Source organism: Acanthochromis polyacanthus, chromosome 7 (genome assembly GCF_021347895.1).
Source record: "Acanthochromis polyacanthus isolate Apoly-LR-REF ecotype Palm Island chromosome 7, KAUST_Apoly_ChrSc, whole genome shotgun sequence".
NCBI classification, from domain to species: Eukaryota; Metazoa; Chordata; class Actinopteri; family Pomacentridae; genus Acanthochromis; species Acanthochromis polyacanthus.
This window is the reverse complement of record NC_067119.1, coordinates 6,348,126-6,361,019: the sequence shown is the minus strand read 5'-3', so window position 1 is coordinate 6,361,019 and position 12,894 is coordinate 6,348,126. Positions and strand designations below refer to the sequence as shown.

The window sequence follows — 12,894 nt, the reverse complement described above, 5'->3', positions numbered from 1 at the left end:
TGGACTCTTCCCATTGACCTCGGGAGGAGGTGGAGGTGGGGGGATTTTCACCATGACCTCCTCTCCTTTCTCCTCGGTGTCCTCTTCCTTTTCCTCCTCCTCCTCTTGGTTATTGTTGTTGTTGGACATCTTAAAAAATCTCAGTGACCCCACTTTGTTGTCCCAGCCAGCTGACCCAGGGTTTGCTAATCAGACCAGAAGAGTCCAGCGAAGTCCCGAAGCAGCAGCTAGACCCTCATTAAAGTCTCGGGTGGAAGTGACGGCGGCTCTCGGCTGCCTGCTCCAGGACTTTGTGAACCAGGTAGGAGGGGGCCGATGGGGTTTAGGGGTCCCCTCAGTGACAGTGTCCCCACAGCTTCTCCCTCTCTGCCCCCCCCTTCGCTGTTCAAACAGGCCTCCAACCATTGGCCCTCCAGCCTTGGCAACCTGCCCTGAAGCGCCTCATTAACAATTAGGAAATGGTCCACAAACTAGCCTATTCTCCGGCGGTGGCTTGGCTTTCCCTCCCCTTGTCTTCTCATTTGAATTTTGAGAGAGTAGCACTAAACAGAGCCAAGCACAATCCCAACAGGAGTGATACATAAATACTTTTCAGCGCTATTCAAACATGTCGACACAATCGCAGCTTCTTCCAACAAGTGCACACAATATCTGAGATCCTAATGCTGGTCCACGAATAGTCGCCACCCCGTGAAGAGTGCTGTCATTAGCAAACAACCACACAAGACCAGTACGTGACGTATGATTGGAGATACATCTTATTTACAGAAAAGCATGTCTGTTTAGATTCTTAGTCATCCAGGTCATGGTAATCCTCGGACCTTCAGCAAAAAGCAGCTATTCTTTTAGGTTCTTCAATTCAAGAACCTTGAAACCTCTGAGGATGACATAGAAGCATATAAATTAAATGATGCCATCTCTGCTTGCCATTGTGTAACAGGTGCACACAGGCCTGAATACACAAATACAATACAGGATGTTGTCAACCTAAACGGAGCACAGCAGCCATTATTGTTATTGATTACCGCTGTTCTTCACCTGCAAGGTCACTGCAAATGGAAGTCCTGCTGTGTCACTTCATTCAGAAGGATGCTGTGCTATCCATTAGACTCTGCTACTGCAGGCAGTCAGATGGAAATCAGTTCATGTTGATCTGGTGGAAACGTAGGAACGCTGCATCGCTGATTGAATTTCAGCTCTTAATAAAGAGTGGAATGTTAATAATGTCAGTTGTCAATTAGCATAATAAGAGATATTCCTTCACAAAGACACTTTACTCCAGTTTGTATGTCAGTAATACTCTGACTTGTTTCGAAGTTGCAATTCTAAATTTATGATATTTTGTACTTGTGTTGAGGCCCACAACTTCTTGGATGAAGTCTAGAGCAGCAAAGAAAAACTATACTGAAAGACCCCCTCTAGTGAAAATTAAGTTTTTTCAGTTTTTTGTTTACCTTGTTCAAGTCCAAATGGGGCTTTTTTATGCTACAAGAAAAATCCTGAGTGAAATAAGCAGTCTGAGCATTTCTGCCTTCAAGCTGCAGTGCACCAGCTACAGTCTCAACAACACCGATTCAGACGTCCAGGGTAACAAACATATGCAATTAATCCTGTCTGCTTGCAGGGTGGAGCTTTCTGTAGCATTATTCTTCTTCAGAATCATTTAGTAGTTCAAGCATGAGCCACTGAATTACTGCAGTATTATAACATGGCATTGTGTAGTGTAGAGTAGTAGAAGATGAGCTGGTGTGCTCGAGCTGCAGTTGGTAAGGAGGGATGGGTGAAGAAAGAGCTACACTTTCTAGAGGAAGCAACTATGTAGAATGACATTTAAGCCCTTTAAAGGGAAGAACGGATTGTTTAAAGGGCAAAAACTTAAAAAATAAACTTGTAAACTTGGAACATAGAGATGAATTTTTATGGGTTTAATCACTTGGGACTTGAAAATAAGTACTTTATCTCAAATTTAACTGAAATGCTAGATTCTTCCTCAGACTTTTGATTTATTGAGGTTTCTATGTAGATCTGCCACATTACTTTGGTTTATTCAAAACTGTCTTTTCACATTTTGTGTTAAAAAACTGGGATGGAAGCGCCGACCTGCACACAAAATATACTAACTGCAATTCTATTATGTGACTAAAACTATTTGAATATGTTGTCTTTCTCTATATAACATGACCAGTCTAATTTTTATTTCTATCTTTCTGGAAAGTGAGGACATTTTATCTGGTCCTTCAAGAGTTTTGTTTTTTGTGCGTTAAGAGCTGGATGAAGGGGTTAATGATTGCATTATGTCAGTGATGGTCCTCACAAGTACAAAACATGTATATGTCTGTGTGTGTGTGTGTGTGTGTGTGTGTGTGTGTGTGTGTGTGTGTGTGTGTGTGTGTGTGTGTGTGTGTGTGTGTGTGTGTGTGTGTGTGTGTGTGTGTGTGTGATAATAACAAAGCTGGCTGATCTGATTACATAATAGGCTGGTAATACGTCAGCGCCAGTGTGTTGATAACAGAGATTGAACCTGGTTAAAACTAAACTTTTTCAGAGTTTCTCTCAGAATTTCACCGCCATCAGTCTAAAACTAGTGTCATAAACAAGTAAAATGACCACACAGACCAAAAGAAATTAAATTGCTGACTCTGGAAAAGTGGTAAACCATCTCTGAGAAGAAAATTATATGTACTACCCTGGTCTTGAATTAAGAGTTCATTTAAATAAACAATGACCGTAACATTTACAAACGTTTTACTTGTGTAGGAGTTTCAACCAGACTCCAACTCACTGTTTTCATCAGACCTTATGAAGGTTGAGCACCAAAAAGTCACAAACAAATGTATTTTTCTAAGTTGGAAAGTGTGCGGTAGCGTGTAAAACTTTCTGCCTTTGTCTTATTTTCCTGTGGAGGTAAAAACAAGCTGCACCACAGAAGACAGACAATAGTCCACTCTAACCCAAGAGCAGAGCACTTTACTTTGCAGGTGAAATTCAGACGTCTACATACACGCCTCACTTAATATCACATCATCCACCGCATTGAGTCTTTCCTTCATTCCGTCAGCGGTGCGGCCGAATAGTAAATGAGGCGAAGGCTTGCAGTTTCCTCTTATTGTGTTTTCTGCGGCATAATAACAACAACAACAGCAGGTACGAGCCAGACAAGCTGCTGAAAGATTACTAGGTGGGGATAAACTGTCTGCCGGCGCACGCGCGCGCGCGCACACACACACACACACACACACACACACACACACACACACACACACACACACACACACACACACACACAGACACACACACACACACACACAGACACACACACACACAGACACACACACACACACACACACAGACACACACACAGACACACACACACACACACAGACACACACACACACACACACACACACAGACACACACACACACACACACACACACACAGACACACAGACACACACACACACACACACACAGACACACACACACACACACACACACACACACACACACACACACACAGACACACACACAGACACACACAGACACACACACACACACACACACACTTCCACAAGCTGCAACTAGCTTAAGTCACCGCAACCTGTTTAATAACACCTCAGAGGGAGTAATTTACATGTGCGTTACACACATTCAGCTGAAACTCGTATCCAGAGCGATTTACATTGATTACAGTAAACAGTGAAAACAAGCTTTAAATACCGATATGGGCCAAAATTGCATGCGAACAATGCAAGGTGAGGGCAAAGAGTTCAGGGGTGCAGAATCACACAGAGCATCTACCGCTGAAGTCCTTAAATGTGCGTAGTGTTTTAAAAAAAAAAAAAGAAGTAAATAAGAAGCACAGTAAGAACAGGGCAGTAAAGGTGCTTTAGTTAGTTGACAGTGATAGTAAAATAATCCATAAGTGTTATTTTCTTCCCTGTGAAGTCAAGGTAAAGCGTTATGCTGAAGAAAAGACATTGTTTTAGCAGGAATAAACTTTACCATATGATAGGAAAAGTTAACACCCAGAATCCACAGTTTGATTCCGCACATTCAAACTACGATCTATTGCTAATTACAGATTTATGTCCAGCATTTATTATAATTTACACTAAAGAAATGCCACTTTTAGTTGGAAACTAGTACAAGACCTCAAACATATTTAAAAACCTGACATGCATGAATTCCCTAAACTTCTCTTAATACACAGTATTAAGAGTTAAAATTGCTTTTACAAGAGAGATTTTCAGATTTCTCATTAGAAACTTTTGCTATCTATCCATGCAATTTAGCAAACCACCAAGCTCGTAACAAGCACTTTTTTGACAGAGATCACAACCTTTAATCATGCTAAGGCTGTAAATGAAAGTCATGACCACAGACATGTAATCAGAGAACAGCAGGGGTCCAAGGATAGAGACCTGAGGGACGCCACACCTCACAATCACTAACAACATTATTTCAGATTTAAATGCATTCCAAGTTATTAGAGTAACCCAGCATGAATGGCATCAATACAGGTTGTTCTTATAAACTAATTACTAATTTATATCCAGCCAATACAGTATTTTACAATAAAGAAATCACCACTGTCACACTGACAACTGTCACTTGACATCAGAAATATCTAGAAACCTGAAATTCACGAATCAAATATTAATTCTATAAGCTTCCTTTAATACACAGCAGGCAGAAGATTCTCTAATTCCAGATGCGACACTGATGCTGTCTATCCATGCAATCGAGCAAAAACCAAGCTGGCAACAACAAGCCCACAAAATTACCAATTTACATCCAGCTTTAACAGTATTTTGCAATTAAGAAGTTACAACTGACAACTTGACATCAAAAATATGAAATGAATGAGTTAAAAATTAATTCTCTAAGCTTCTTCTCATACACAGTAGGTGACTCAAATTATTTCTACAGGAAATTTTTTAACTCCTGATGAGAAACTGATGTTACTCAATCATGCAATCAAGCAGAAAACCAAGCTGGTAACAAGCACCTTGTTGGTGTCAATGCAATACTGCCCCACTTGACCAGTTGCTAAGAGAAAAGTGGGAGGGTGGGTGAGGAAGAGTTGACGGGAGGGGTGAGGTTCAGTGCAGAGTGAAAGCAAAGTGGGGTGAGAGCAAGCACGAAAAGGAGGGATAGAAATGAAAATCCCATCGTTCAAACGCAATTTCAAAGCTCTGTGTGCTCTAGCCAAGAGCCATGGGCATACAAAGAGGACTTTGTCCAAGCAGCAGAGGCTCATGGGATAGGGGATGGAGGAAGAATGCCTGCTGCCCGGCAGAAAGCTTAGTGTGACTGCCACTAAAGGCCTGTTTAGTCCCACTCTTGACATGCATCCTACACAAATACCTTCCGTCTCCTCTGACCTTTTTGAAAATCTCCGCACTGTAAAAATGCTACATGGGATCCACTAGCGTGTTCATTGTTTGTGATCACAGATGCAAAGATCATGTAACTCCGTGTCACCAGATTCAAAACAAAAAAGTGCAGGAAATGTTTGGTTTTTTTCCCGTGCCACAAAGTGTGACGTTCAGTATGCAGGGCAGCTAGCATCCAGGCAGCCAGCAGGGATCGGACTGAATGCAGAGTGACACCCTGAGGGAGGTTCATTGAGAGCACAGTATTTATACTCGGACCATCTCGCTCTGGTATTTTGTTGTGATAGCTGAGGTGGGCAAGTTCTGATGAGAATGTAACAAATACCAGCTGGGGGGGAAATAACCTGAAATGAAATGAATGCTGCGCTGCTGTCTGCAGGTAGACCAAAAGCACAACCACATTCTTTGTGTGCTTCTGCATGAACAGCACAATCCAGCCTATCACAGTGGAGTCAAATTTAAGTCTGAGTCCGAGCAACAATCATCCCAAATAATTTCAAATTCTGTGACATAAAGCATGCAGACAGTTAATTATAAAGCTATTATGTATGGGGATTTATGTTCTAGACCAGATGACACCTCTGCTTGCATGACTGACATCTGTTTAATTAATGCAGGAAGTGTACAAGGAAATTGACTTTTTCAAAGGAATTTAAGAGTTTAATTACACTGAGGATGCAAATGAAATGTAGAATGACCACTGCCATCTAACCAGAGAATGGCAGGGGCCCCAATATAGAGACCTGAGGGACGCCACACCTCACAATCAGAGGGAGAATTAGACTAGATCTAATTATACAAAGTGTTTGATGACACAAAATTGAAGCATTTTCAGAAACTGAATTATATAAATGTAAACGGATCAGTCTGGACTTTGTCTCGTTACTCCACCAAGGAATGCAACAGAGTTACGTGACGATCGGTGTGCGTTTGTCTGTTTGCAACATTACTCAAAAACAGACCAACGGATCTGGATGAAATTTTCAGTGGAGGTCAGAAATGAAACAAGGACCAAGTGATTAGATTTTAGCAGTGATGCAGCTTATAGTCTGGATCATTGGATTTGTTTAAGATTTCTGTATCATTACAAGATAGCAGCACGCTGCCACTGTAACTATGACAACAAGTGAGCTAGCCGACAAACACTACGTCAGCTGCCTGCAGATGATCACATGATTAAGATCCAACTACAAATCCATCACTACGGACCTATCCATCGGAAATGATACAAGGAACTATTGATTAAATTGTGGGGGTGTTTCTGAGTCCCATCAATTCCCGCCGCCTGTTACATATTTAGGTCACATGATTCAGTATCCGCACATAACGTACACATGCATAACACACGTCTGTGCTCAGCGCAAGATCATTTTGTCTGTGGGTACACCTATATTAAATGGACACATTCTATAGTATCGTGATTTCTGATCATCAACAAATAATAAAAAGCTGCATTTCTGACAAGGCCATGTGAGGGAATGAACAGCCCTGGCGGAGGTCTGCACTTTCTGAGAGCTTTTCTTGTTTACCATCTGACAGGTGTAGATTTAACACAAAAAATACTCAGAGTGTTCAAGAACCAAAAAAATTTAGTGATTTGAGTTATTAAAAATGATAAAAGACATTTCAAGAATAGTACCAGTATGTGCTTCAGTCCAGCAAAACATACATGATCCAATAATCTAAAACTTTTATTTTCCATCTAATGATGTCAGTACCTAAGAATTCAACTGCAAAACCTTCCTCTTAAAAGCACAGTTTCACCTTATGAGCCCAAAATCCATCGCAAAACAGCAGATATTCCGATTTTTGTGCTCACAGCAGTTTAAATAGAGACTGCAAATCCATTACGAAACACTGGACAAAGGGAATAGATGCAATATAAAACATGCTGAGTGCTGTGCAGTAGTCACAAACCTGGCTTACAGTAAAACCACCTCCAACTAATGGCAATAAACTCATGTCTACTGTCTGACCGCCTCATTTTCTGAAGTATTTAAATGTAGCCCTAAACCCAGAGTAGGTGGAATGAAATAGCTAGTTGCACACGTCCAAAAAGCTAGCGAAAATGAGCAGCTTAAAGTCTTCATTCCTTGCAGTTTTATCCATTTCACTGTCAGGACTGAGAAGTATCATCTCTTCAGAGATACGCTGCTCTCATATCTTTATCCTATTTTGGTTGCTTTAGCTGAAATTAAAATTAGAGGACTTGCATATATGTGTACACAAGAACACAGGCTTATTGTAAAAGCTATAACGCCAGGCAAAATTATAGTTTTTCAAGGATTTATAAAGTTTTCTTGTGAAAGTAAAGAACATCTGTGGATAATGTATGTCCTACAGAACCTGTAATCACACAGACCTAAAACATAATCATTCAGGACCAGCTTTACAACTACAACACTAACACAAAAAATACAGCTCATTCTGATGATTACGTGCTGAACAGATAAGTCAAATAAGAATTATGTGCTGTGGCACATACTAGAGTATATAAAGGATTGTGGTCATACATTCAAAGGTAATTATAGTTTGTTTTCTAAGTGAAAGGTAAAGTATTTTTATTTTCAACAGGAGCTTAAAGCTTTGGAGCTGCTACAACAAAGGCACGATCTCCCACCTCAATCTTAGAGGCTTTGGGTGTAAAACAGTGTCAAAGAAGTTCATTCATGGCTTTAAAAAGCTTTTAAAAATCCTTAAAATCAGTTCTGTGCTTAATAGTCCAGGGATGGGAGTACCAGACTACATTTATTGTTACCAGTTAGGAGTCTCGCTGCAGCATTTACTATCAACAGTAAAATCAGTCTTTCAGCTCTTCATATCAGCTCTTTATATCTATTCTGAGAATCTAATTCATGATTTTTCTTGGATTCGTTGTGGTGTGACAACAAGAATCACATTTAATAGTTCAATTTTTCAACTAACAACCTGTGTCACTTTAGGCTCTTTTTCCACGGTACGTCCCTATTCTCATCTATACACTCTTACAGTATAATAAACATTTTGCCAGTGAATACAATCACAAATCTTTGTTTTATTAATGGCCTGAATACTTCTGTAACATAGTTATCTCTTAATTATTTTACATTATTAATGAAAGTTAACAACACGTTAAACACGTTAAAAAGATAATCATATATTGATCTACAGTGCACCGAACAATTTCATCATCTTTTAGGCTCCTTAGACTACTTTCCTATTTAACCTAAATCTCCGCTTCCTGTCATCTCCTTGGTTGTTGGTTCTGTTCTGCAGTTGGTAGGTCTGGTACAGGTGACATACAGGTACCATAATCAACTACCGGTCCTGGTTCTGGTTGTAGTTCTGGTGGTTCTTCTGAACCTGCATCAGAACAGACTTCTTGTTTCTCAGAAGAAGAGAAACAGACTTGCTGTTTCTCCTCTTCTGAGGCCTCCTCTTTACTTGCAGTCTTGTTCTCGTCTTTCCATGTTTCTTCCATGCTGTAGCGGGGCCTCTTCCAGTCCGGGGTTTCATCACTTAGTCTTGTTTAATAAGGCCCATAAACTCAAACTTGCATTCATGAGGCTGACAACGGGGCCTTCTGACTCTGACATCCAAGTTCATCTTTCTGGATCAACTAATCTAAAACTAACAATGGTATAAAAAGAAAAGAAAGCTAAATCTTTAATTACAACTAAAGTTTCCCAATCATGACTGCTCTTTTCATATATCTTGCATGGTCATGTTTATATTTCACGCAGTTCTGCTTTTCTTAGTTGCTGCTTAGTTCTAGTTTTGCTTCCTTTGTTCTTAGTTTACCCCATTTTTGCTTTTCAAGCTGTTAATTTACTTAGTTTTTGCTTTTTTTAAATCTTATTTTGTACATTATATTTCTAAATTTACATTATATTTTTTATCTCTGAACCTTCTAAGTGTTTATTTAACGTCTACTGTTGAATGAAGAGAGTAACATAATTTGGATCCACGTACATTTTGAAGAGTTGACAGTAAAGCTGACTTTGACTTCACTATCTGATGCATTTATCTAAACTAATATACAATTCTTCAGAAGATAAACTATAAATGTATATCTTAACAATGAAACATGAACAGAAAAGTAGAGATCTGTTCACCTAAATATAAATAAAAAAATAAAATAAACCAGCAGTCATGGCTTGCTCTCCTTGGCTTTTGGAAATTACACCTATCTGAGTGCAGGCCAAGTTTGTGTGTAATCTCTGTAATCCACTTTGGGAGAACATTTGATCGGAGCAGAGAAAGATGGGCAAAAACAAAGGCACTCATCGAAACGAGCAGAGGTCAAATAGCTGTGCAGTGGACATGTAACCAGGAGGATGTACTTTCAGTCCCTGCGGCGTCCATCTGACCAAACAAGAGGATTTCAGTCCAGACAGATGAGGAGCTTCCCCTGGGGGCGGCCATGTTTCCCAAAGAGATCAGTAAATTACAGTAGGACATTAGGTATACTGCATGCCGGCACATTTCACTTTTAGCTGGGTAAACATTTCTTAAAAGGCAAAGATGCTTTACAGTCATAGATGGGAAAAGATACAAATAATACACACCATGTTTTAGTGTAAGATGTGAGCAAATTGGAAAATCAAATTAGATAAATTCAAGTTTAGTTATTTCATGTTAGTGGTGTGCAAATACATGAAGGAATTCCTGCAGATTCAAAGCATAAAGACAGTTATTTGGTGTAATAGCAGAGGGGAAATCATTGAGAGGTTAATTTGTGATAAATAAAACTGATCTGCATGATCGCTACTTAGAGAGACAGCTGTGATTCTTTAACTCCAGTCTCTTCTGAGAAATATTATTCATAACTAGAAAAAACACTGTAGGTACCCAAACATGCCCACTTTGTCACCGGCTGTATTTTTCCTTGGGTTTACTTAAAAGTTGCTTGTATTTTCAAGCACTGTAAAGACAGAAAATAGCTCTATTGCTATTAAAATCTATTTTTACAAGAGTTATACAGATCATGTCATCAAGGATTCCATGTGTAATTATTTTATTTAGAAATTCTGTAGATAAAAGATGAGTCTGAAAAGTGAAGAAAATGCAGACGTATCTACAAACCAGACTCTGGGTCTGAAGAGGGCCTTTTGCATTTTTGGACTGTATATAAAAAATGAACATAGCCACCAGGACACAAGTTGGTTTTTAAATTAATGTTGTGAAGTTTGGAATTGGATTGATGCTTGAAACCAGACATAACCAGTGAGGTTACAATTTTTCAGTCACAAAGTCGTCCTGCCTAAAACAAAACCTACTTTACTGTCTATTTTTCTCTAAATGCAATCAGAACTTACTTTAAAAAAAAAAAAAACATTATGCCAACTTGAAGGAGACTTAAAACTAGCAAGTGAGACCAAAACCTCATGAGGAAAATGTTTACTGAGGTGATAAATCATGTGAGAACAAATGGTACTGATCTAGTAAGTAATCAGTAAATAACTTTAAGAGACTTTTGGCAACACTGTACTTAATGGTTCATATCAAACTGACTATAAAGCGTACAAAAGTCTGTTTACATGCAATAAAACAAAGGGACAACTGACTTTACATGAGTACCAGCTATACAGTCTCTGTTTGTGTTCTATTTCCATTTCAATGTCCACTTCATTAACGCCTTCATTTTCCATGACACCAACAGCATTTACACATTTTCACCCGTACGAACCAGCAGACTACCCCAGTGTTGACTGCTAACAAAACGTCAATGCTCGTGTTTTCTTGCCAACATTAGTCGCATTTTCCGTGAATGGAGAATTACTGCTGGTACTGCAAACAAACGGAGGGTTTCACGTGTTCCCACATCAAAGGCCGACTACACCGAGTGGTTTAGACATGAAGACAGTCGTCCTCCCCTTTGGCACAGTGGCATTCAAGGATTATTCGACGGAGTTTCAGCAACTAAGTAACAAACAAACCAAGTATATCAAGTATCCTTAATGTCTACTTGCACATTATTTGAGTTCTGTTTCTAGCTTGTTTGTTCAACTATTAAGAATAAAATATTTAATTTATCTCAAGCGGACATCTGGAGCAAACTGCAAAGGGAGGAAGCAATAAATCTGGCATTTATTGTCTGATATTACACTGAAACATCAATTAATCATTTATTTACCCGCACTAAATGAATAAAAGACACAAATAAAAAGGTCTTTCATGATGTTGTCCAGCCTGTAATCCATGTTTCAACCCTCCTGTTGTCCTCATTTACAGGCACCAAAAAATATTGTTTCCTTGTCTGAAAAAAAATCCAAAACTTCAGCAATAAAAAATTCCTCAGATTTCTGAAAATTCGCAAAACTTTGAGGAAGAAAATTCCAATAATTAAAAGTTTCCCTTAAAATTCAATTTAAAAAAAAAAAATCTCCGAAATTTGGCAAGAAAATTCTTGTAAATATTTTCAAAAAAAGATTAAAAATCTTCCAAAAAAAAGCTTAAAATATCTAAAGTGATTACATATATATCAGTAAAACTTCCAATATTTTCTTTAAGAACATTCACATAAAAATCAACCAAAATCCAGTGAATTTCAGTTGGTTGGTTGACTTTTTTCTGAATGTTCTTAAAGAAACGTTTTTAACATTTCCTTTTTTCCACCAAAAAATGTTCAAAGATTTTCCAAACATATTGAAAACGTGGACCACAGAAGTTTCACTGTGAAAATATTTTTTTTCTCCACATTTTCAAACTTTAAATTGGGCCAGTTTTTTTTTTTTTGACCCGCAGGACGACACAATGGTTAAACTTATTTTGAGTTTTCTTGCAAAACACAACTCAAAACAAGATAAATTCAAGATTTTTTGACTTAACAAGATATTTAAGATGTGTTGTCTTAAAACAAGTCCCTCCATCTTGCTGAAATGTCTCTTGTTGAGTGAATTTATCTTAAATCAAATGGGATGAGACATTTTGACTAAAAGTAAGACAAATAGACGTGGTAAGATTTTGAGTTTTTGCAGCGTAGAAAATGTTTTCACGTTGATCTGAAGTTTTAAAATAACATCTTGCTGGTTCAACTTAAAGATATCAGACAAAATAATCCGTGCTTTGCGATGAAGAGGCTCTCAGACAGACAGGGTGCATTGAATTACTTTGTGAGTCGGGTTTCGTAAGAAGCTGTAACAGAAAACTCAGATTACACCGTTGTACTGCTTTGTGTTCTAAACAGCAAGCAACATGATATCTGAATCACTGGCACAACATCACTAACTGTTCATTCAACAACTCTGGAAGCGTATTACAAAAGGACAGCGGAGTTCCCATGTAGCTGAATGACTCACCGTGTTTAACAAACATCCACTAAAATCTGTTAAAAAAAAATGTGTTCAATGTGCATGATCTCAGTCTGCAGCAACAACCAGATGGGGTGACGGTAATCTATTCTCTGACTGGATTTGTGTCCCAAAGAAAATCCCCTCTCATCGAGTGACATGTTCACAATCCGGTTCCGGCATATTTCGGGCCTCTCGTCACATCATGTGCAGGCAGGCATGTGTAA

General features: G+C 38.8%; 1 protein-coding gene across 2 annotated transcripts in view; it reads right to left on the bottom strand.

Annotated features, from left to right (window-relative positions):
* The window catches only part of slc4a4a (solute carrier family 4 member 4a), an 80,101-nt gene that overhangs the window by 46,173 nt on the left and 21,034 nt on the right, over nt 1-12,894 (bottom strand). The window lies entirely within an intron of this gene.